The sequence below is a fragment of the Elephantulus edwardii genome, unplaced genomic scaffold (genome assembly GCF_000299155.1).
Source record: "Elephantulus edwardii isolate Elephantulus edwardi_28Jun2011 unplaced genomic scaffold, EleEdw1.0 scaffold00103, whole genome shotgun sequence".
NCBI lineage: Eukaryota > Metazoa > Chordata > Mammalia > Macroscelidea > Macroscelididae > Elephantulus > Elephantulus edwardii.
In genome coordinates, this window is record NW_006399853.1 from 4,045,841 (window position 1) to 4,054,993 (window position 9,153).

At 41.1% G+C, this 9,153-nt stretch overlaps 1 pseudogene; it reads right to left on the bottom strand.

The window, feature by feature from the left end:
* Positions 1–318: 318 nt before the first annotated feature.
* LOC102859046 lies at positions 319–8,505 on the bottom strand (annotated as a pseudogene).
* Between the last annotated feature and the right edge of the window lie 648 nt (positions 8,506–9,153).

The following is a 9,153-nucleotide window of genomic DNA, read 5'->3' on the forward strand; positions in this document are numbered from 1 at the left end:
CGCTACGATCTAGACCTTCGTCTCAGGAACCTAGCCGTGTTCAGAACTCCTACAGCAAACAGTCTCTGCATTCTGAAACGACGCAGAGATCAGGAAAAGTCCACGTGTGCTAGAGGGGGCAAGAAGCAGCAGCTACGCTCTCCAACTGGGACTAAAAAAAGAAACCAAAAAAACCCCAAAAAAAGGTAAAACGAGAAACCGTTCACTTAACAGCAGACTAGCAGTAATGTTCCTCATGAGTCGGTAAGAGAGCCTGATGCTGAGTAGCTAACAGCAAATGCTGAATTTGGATTTAATATTTGAGATGTTTATTGGGAATTAGGCTTCTTGCTGGGCTGGTCTCTTCAAATCCCTCATCTGTTTAACTAGATAGGTCTTCTCATCATTAAACTGTTCCTCCTCGGTCCTGTCATTCTGGAACTTGCTGAGGAATTCTATGAGTTTCGTCTGGTTCTTGAGGAGGATATCCAGGATGGGCTGAGTCTTGTTGGGATTGGCTACAAACACCTTGAAAACGTGGAAGGCCTCGAACTGGATGTTGCGGCATTTGTCTCACAGAAGGTTCATCATTAACTTGAGGTTCTCGGGTTTGCTGATGTACTTGGTCATGATGGTGAAGTTGTGTCTGTCTAACAGGAGCTCACCGAGAAGCTTGAGTGACTGTCTTTTTGTCACATAATTTTCTGAATGAAGCAGCTTCTCATATTCACTGAAGAATCTATCATAATGCTGCTCCAGAAATTCTGCGCTGAGCAACTTGTGTCTCGTCAGTAAATCCTTGAATGTAGCAAATGCATCGGAAGCTATGTCAAATGTTGACATCTCCACATATCTGAAGAAATCGTAGAACTGTTCTGACCACAAAATGATTTTTGCAAGCGGTTCGTGCCTGATGCATTCTCGTAACATGATTCCACAATTTAGAGCTATTTCTGGAGACTCATACCGTGTAGAGGGATGCCCAGGGATGTGCTGTTCCCTGTAGGGAGGCAACGAGAGGAAGGATACAGACTTAAGAGCTGCGGAAGCTGCTGACGGGGATATTAGTCCCTCCAATTCTAGGTGCGTGTTGCAAAGGGTTCTTTGAGTCTCATGGCATCTCACAGCTGGGCTAGAAGATGAGAGTGCCCAGCATGAACAGGTGAGGTACTTGACCTTAGATGGCCACTTCTGAGGTCATCTAAACTAGGCTAAGACAGGTAGCACCTGAGGTGGTGCAGGCGAAATAGCTGTGCTCAGTTAATAAGAGGGCCTTCCATTTCTAGATGAGAAGACTAAAAACTAGAAGGTGGAAAAAATTTTATTGTGATTGTTTATACTTACTAAATTAATGCTTTTCACTTCAAATAAAGAAGCAATATAATTAGCCTCTTCACAAGAAAATTTCAGATTTTAATTAAAAAATAAAATCCAAAATGAAACTTGTGAAAACAAAACAAAATAAAACCCAAAAAACTAGAAAGTGGAAAGATTTTGTCAATGTTGTACAGCAAGTTCATTGGTTAGAATGTTGCATGCCAGACCTTCAACTTCATAGTCCTTTTTTTTTTTTTACACAATAAAGTAAAACATCATCAAAAAAAGAGAAAAACTCTTAAGGAGTTGGATTGTCACAGAGGTGGCAGCAATGAGCTAAGCCCAGCATGCTTGTGAGGATGGCACAGGACGGGGCAACGTTTCACTCCTGTCCACAGGGTCACTTAGAGTCTGAAATGACTGCAGCATCTAACAATGGCAACAGAAGCAACTTGACATTGCATGCTTTTTTGGGCTGTTCTTCCCCTTGAAGATTCAAAGCCCTGATAGTTTTTCAATTGTGTTTCCCAAAAGCCTTTGGCACCAACTTTGTCTACCACAGACTGTGTGTAGGTCTTAATTGGAACATTATTTTTGTCAGCCAGGTTCTTATACAGTAAGCAGAGAGCAATGACTTTGTCAAAGCCAAGTGGAAGTCTATTATTATCAACCATGTTGGCCAATGACAGGCCAGGCTTTCTCGGGCTTTGCTGGAATAAAACAGCAGCAGTCCTTATTTAATAAAGTGCCAAGCATAATCCCAAACTGAGACTGCTGTAGCAAAACAAAGATGAATACTTTTATAGCTTAGGAGTTACAGAAATACTGTAAATTGCCTATAATCCCTTTCTTTAATCGACAGGGTATAAATCAGTCATAATTATAATAATCATAAATAGATTTGCTTCCAGAAAACAAAACCAAACAGGTATTAAGAGTCCATAAATAATCCTATTTGTAGTTCTGTGTGGAAAGATGGCCATTTGCTGCCTCATTTTAGAACCTGGACCTTCCTGAGGACTATTATTATATAAAATTATTTCCTGAGCCTCAGGGCTTACTTAAAACAACAACAACAACAACCAAAGCATATTGCTATCGAGCCCAAATTGACTCTAGATGACTCTCTGGCAGGTTTTCAGAGGCTGTGAATCACATGGGCGATTACCCAGGTTTTTCCTCTTCAGAGCTGCTGGTGGATTTGAACCGTTAGAGATGCACTGCCTTTCCGTTCGCAGCGTAGCTCCCTAAAGACTACTCCACAGGAGCTCCCTCCACAGTGTCTACTGTTGTCTTGTGAGTATGACTCACAGTGACCTTACGAACAAGGTCTGAACTGTGCTGTGTCCTGTGCCATCCTCTTCTCTGCCACACTACTCACTGTGTAGATCCACTTCATTGAGAGTTTGTCCCTCCTTTGCCAGCCCTCCACCTTGTAAAGCACAGTGCCTTTCCAAGGCCTGTCTTCTCCTGACAATAAACTAGTAAAGACACAATAAACAATAAAGATTGTGAGACGAAGTTTCACCATCCTTCTCTCAAAGCAGCATCCTGGCTGCACTTTCTCCAGGACATATTTATTTGCTCACCTGGTGGTCCATGGAGTATTCTGTCCTGTTCTCTGGCACCATGACTCAAAGAAATTCACACATTCAGATGGCCAACAGTCACATGAAGAAATACTCAAAATCACTGGCAATCAGCCCTCTGATTGAAATCAAAACAACAATGAGATACCATCTCACACCAGTAGCAAAGTTTTACCAAGATAGCAAACAATAAATGTTGGAGAGGATGTAGGGAGGTTGGCACTCTCATGCACGGCTGGTGGGACTGTAAAATGGTACAACCATTCTGGAGGGCAGTGTGGCATTTCCTCAAAAAGCTGAACATAGAAAACATATGGGACTTGAAAAGATGGTGTTATAATAATAAGCATAGAGCAAGGGTAATTAATTATATAGGACACAGTATATATGAGCAATTGTATAAAATACAATGTAAATGAGGGATTGTGTGGAATACAATGTCTATGAATTAAACACAATGTAAATGAATTATTGTATGAAAACCAATTTTAAACATGGAAAACATTTAAAGAAAGAGTTACAGCCTCCGAAACCTGATGGAGGGTCACTATGTGTTAGTATTGAATGGAAGGCAGTGGGCTTCATTCTGCTTTCACTGGAGACACACACCTCTGTCTAGGAGTATTATTTACCTTTATTTGCATGAAGTGTTAAAATACATTTCCATTTATTCTACTCAGCCATACAGATTATAATTTTCGCCCATAAAAAACCTGTCCATACAAGCTAGACAGTTCATAAGAACTTCCATTACTAGTAAAATAACTAACACATAGGGTCAAGAATGGTGTGGATGTATAATGGGGTCAGGGATGGATGACAATGCCTTCCTGCCTACACGGTCATGGGAGGATGAGGACCTCCATAGGGTCAGAGACATTCTCTAGTGAAACAAACAAAAATAAAACTATTTCAAAGTTTCAAAACACATGGTTTGAAATTTTCCTGAGTCTTTTATTTCATGTACAACAGCATCAACCATAATAATAATAATAATATAATAATAATAATAATAATGAAACTATTTGATCTTCACTTGAAGTTGCTGTAGTATATTTCTCAACCTGATGTTTTCAAGGGTAAGGGTACAGAGATTCGGTTCCACAACCCCATAATTAGATGTTCATGGAAGTGGTGCTACAGAAGGTCAAGGATTGTAATCTTCAATATTGATTGAAGCTCAACATCAAATAAATAAAGATACTCACCACTAGGCCAGCTGGCACCACCATGATAGATGAAGAAGAGATTGAGATTGTTAACAAATTCAGCTTGCTCAGCTCCACAATCCATACTTTTGGTACCAGCAGTTAAGAAATCAAAAGATTTATTGCTCTGGGGAAGGTTGCTGTCATGGACCTCTTAAAAGTGCTAAAGAGCAATGATGTCAATCTAGAGACTAAGGTGCATCTGATTCAAGTAATGATCTTCCCAATTACTTGCTATGCATCAGGGAGCTGGACAATAACCAAAGATTTCAGAAGAAGACATGATACCTTTGAGTTGTGGTACTGGAAAGGGTATCGAACATACCAGGGACTGCCAGAAGAATGAACAGGTTTGTCCTGGAAAGGGTGAAACCAGGCTGCTACTTGGAGGCAAAGATTTTTGAGGCTCCATCACACATACTTTAGGGACATGCCCAGGAAGGACCAAGCCTGGAAAGGTGGAGGGAGAGCACAGAAGAGGAAGACTCTGGATGAGACAGATTGTTCATCAGAAAGAGAAGGGAGGGGAGGGAGAAAAAAAAAAAAAAAAGAAAAGAAAGAGAAGGGAACATTGCACCGTTTAGAATCAGGAAACGTGTGTTATGGATGTATCCTTTCTCCATATCTGTTCTGTTCAATCCTTATTCCGAGTAAATAACTTAAGAAACTGGACTAGAGGAAGAAGAATGCGGCATTAAGATTGGAGGAAACATTATCAATACCTACATTGTGCAATGACACATCTTTGCTTGCTGAAGGTGAGGATGATTTGAAGGGCTTGCTGCAAAAGGTCAAGGACTATAAACTTCAGTATGTTTTCCTGATTCTTTATATTCATAACTTACTAGAGTCAATTTATACTTTTAACGTCATTTGATAGTGTCTGTTGTCTTTAAGACATTAAAATGTAAAATTCAAGCTTATCGACAGCAAGTTGATTCTAAATAGTGGATGTCCATTGGAATTCTGAGAGTATAAATCTTAAAAGTGAGATTTCCCATCTTTCTCCTGAGGAGACACTGGTAGATTTGAGAGACTCATAATCTGCTATATATACATTTTGCCACCAGATGTGATTGGTGTTGTTAGGTGCCATCAAATATGACTCATAGTGACTCTATGAACAACAGATCTGAACCCTGCCCTGTCCTGTGTCATCCTTCACAATCCCTGACACACCTGAGCCTGAGTCCATTGATGCAGCTACTGTGTCAATCCAGCCGGTTGAGTCTTTCTCCCCTTTGGTCTCTCGTATGTATGTATGTATGTATGTATGTATGTATGTATGTATGTATGTTTGTATGTATGTATGTATGTATATATGTATTGATGATATGTTTATTGGCTGCATCCTGATACTTTTGTATTCTTTTCCTATATCTGGGTTGGCAGCATGTGCAGTTGTGCTGGTCTTAATCTGGGCACACAGGCAGGTGTTCTCACTGTCTCCAAATGGGAAGGGCAGCAGCTGGATGTGTGAGGGTAAGCCTTTGCTCCCTGGCCTTCTACGGTGCCTGAGCATGAAGCAGGTAATTCAGGTGCTGCGTCTGTCCAGCTGGTCACTTGGAGTTGATGCAGCAAATAGCGTCACTAGTGGCTGGGTTGAGCCTTGTGTGTGTGACTGCTAAGTGGTTGGTGTGAAGATTGGGGCTTTGACTGGGAACTCTGCAGCGTTGTCTGGCAGGTGACTGGCACACAGTCGTTCCCATGCCTGCCAATTTTGGATAATCTTTCTTTCCACTTGACATTCAGTGCAATTCTTTATTTAGCCTTGCCTTTGATACTGAGAGTTCCAAAGCTGATATAAGAGATGTTCTATCTGACAATGCCACCATCTTGGACTACCTTCATTCTGAAGGTTTTCACGTGTACAATCATTGCACACCTGCAAATGAAGAGCTGTATCTCTTTCCAAAGTGGTAATGTATTGCTTACCATCCACAATAAATTCTGTGAAATAGGATGTTATATGATTTGGACATTGTGTAAATACCATATCATAGTCTGGTGCTGCTTTTTCAATCATCTCAGATAAATTTTATGTCTTAACAGTGATTGTTAATGTGCTGAGAGGGATTTGCTTTTATATTTCAATCATTATCAATTTCTCTATATTGGATATAAGTCCCTTTTGTATTTTCACCAGTCCTGTGGTTTTTGGTGGAAAATTTTCCCCTTGTTTTTGAGGGTCAGCCTCATGGTCAAGTAGAACTTGCCCAGATCACGAGCAACAGCATCCCAGATTTTCCACTTTGGTGCCAGAACCTGTTTCACTCCAGATTGACACTTCTCTTTGGCCTGTTACTGCTGCTATTATCACTAGCGTGTGGGAAACAAGCTATACTTGGAGATAAACTTTTCAAAATAAAATTCAAAAGGGACACGTAACATAACAACACTCAAGAAATGCAAATACATGAGTGAGGAGACAGTTGCCTGTGAATTGACACGTACACTTTTGTATATAAACTTTATGGATCGAAAGTGCAGAATATTACATACACATGGATGTTTATGATGGCCATCAAGACATATATTACAGATTTTATGGTATTATTTATTGACATTATAGGTTATGTACTAAGTACTATTCTACATTTTGCAACAGTTGCTTTGGAAACAAAAGACATGAGATATGCACATATGTACCTAGGAAACTGTTACACTTGGTCCAGCTCTAGCCACTTGTTGTGAGGTGCCCTCGAGGACTCCTAGCAACCTTATGAACAACAGACCTGAACCCTGTCCTATCCTGGAATTCTGAGAGTATAAATCTTAAAAATGAGATTTCCCATCTTTCTCCTGAGGAGACACTGGTAGATTTGAGAGACGCATAATCTGCTATACATTTTGCCACCAGACCTCCAAGGCATTAAGATGTGGTTGTTGTTGTTAGGTGCCATCGAATACGACTCATGGTGACTCTGTGAACAACAGATCTGAACCCTGCCCTGTCCTGTGCCATCCTCACAATCCTTGACACACCTGAGCCCGTTGCTGCAGCTACTGTGTCAATCCAGCTGGTTGAGGGTCTTCTTCTCTTTCACTGCCCCTCCACTTTCCCAAGCATGGTGTTCTTCTCAAAGGAATAGCCTATCCTAGTATTATGCCCAAAGTATGTGAGATGACTCTTTATCATCTTTGATAAAGATACAAGGAGCACTCTGGCTGTAGCTGGCAGTTCAGGGAATATTCAGCACTCTTCTCCAACACCAAAGTTCAATGGTATCAATTCTTCTGTCATCCTTATTCATTGTTTAGTTGTCAGATGGATAGCAAATGATTTTTTAAAATCCCATAGTGTGAATCAGGCACACCTTAGTCCTCAAACTACCATCATTCCTCTTTAATAATTTGGAGAGGTTCCTGGACACAGATCTTCCCAGTGCAATATGTCTCCTGATCTCCTGACTGCTAGAACCAAGTTTATTAATTGTGGATCCAAGGAACATGAAGTGGTTGAGAGTTTCAATCTTTTCTCCAACTATCATAATGTTGCGTATCGGTTGAGTAGTGAGAATTTTTGTTTCCTTGACATTGAGATGAAATCCATATTGAAGGCTGCAGTGTTTAATTTTCAGCAGCATGTGCTTTAAGGTCTCACTTGCAGCAAGGTTGTGTCATTTGCATAACAAAGGTCAGGTTATTGCTGAGGCTTCCTCCCTCCAATCCTGATGCTACATTCTTCTTTAGAGAGTCCAGCTTCTCGAATAATTTGTTCAGCAGACAGAATGAATAGATATGTAGAAAGGATAGCACTAAAGGCTTGAAGTTGTGTTGTGTATCATAGAGTCAGAACCGACCCATAGCTGGCCCTGTTGTTGTTGAATGCTACATAGGTCAATAACTAGAATTAGTTACTAGAGTTGGAAACGTGGAGGTCACTGATGACCGTGGCAGTTTCGATGGACTGGAGATTAGAAAGGCTTAAAGAGAAAGGGAGGAAGTAACCACTCTGAGACAATGAGAGGTAAGTTTTGACCAAAAGATGGGGCTGCAGCTGGAGACAAAGGGGAGGAGAAAGAAGTTTTTGTTTGTTTATTTTCTTTTTTTTTAAGATGAAAGCAATGAAACCATGTTGGAAAACTGCTGCTTCTGATCCAGGAGTAAGGAACAACCCAAGCACAGAAGAATTGCTGTTGGATACCATTGAACTGATTCCAGCTGAGAGCAACTCCATGTGACAGAGTGAAACTACCCTATATAATGTTTGCTGTTGCTGTTGCGTGCCATCAGGTCATAACTGACCCATGGTTGGCCCTCCAGTGGGTTTTCGGAGGCAGTAAATCACACAGGAGGAGCTTGCCCATCCCTCTCCCACAGAGCAGCTGGTGGATTTGAACTGTGTGCCTTTGGGATTGCAGTGCAACTTCTTACCTTACCTGGCTGTAATTCTTACAGAAGAAGGCCATCATGTCTTTTTTGTGTGGAGAAACTGAGTGGATTTGAACCAGCAACCTTTCTGTTAGCATCTGAGCAGTTAAAATTGCACTGTGAGGGCTCCTTGTTCGGAAGAAAGGGGTACATTTATAGAGTGATATCCCTGAATAAGTGAGACAGGAATGGGATCTTATACACAAGAGGATGGTGTCTAGAAATTCAGGGACATAATGAATGGGGGGTGGAATTTAAATGGAAAGAATATGCTATAAAATATATATATATATGTTGCATTAAAAATCATTAATAAAAACATTTTTTAAAAAAGAAATTCAGGGACAGTTTTGTGTAAGAGGAAGGCAGGCAGGTTGTGGCAAGTGAGGGCAGATAAGGGTAGGTGGCCTCCTGGAGCCACACACAGCTTCTATTTCTCAGTGCACTTAAAGATGTCTGTGAATGGAATCACTGTAGTTAGAGCCAAAGCAACCCAAACTGTCTGCTGACTCCTTCTTCCAAGCCCACACCTGGGTTTGACCTATTTGCTGGAAGAAGAGATGTCCCCAGAGCAGCCTGGGTCATGGAGAGAGAGTGACAGATCCAACCTGCCCCTCTGGAGAAGTTGACCTTATCATGAGAAGAGAAGGAGAAAAGAGAAGGGAGGAGAGGAGAGGAGAGGAGAG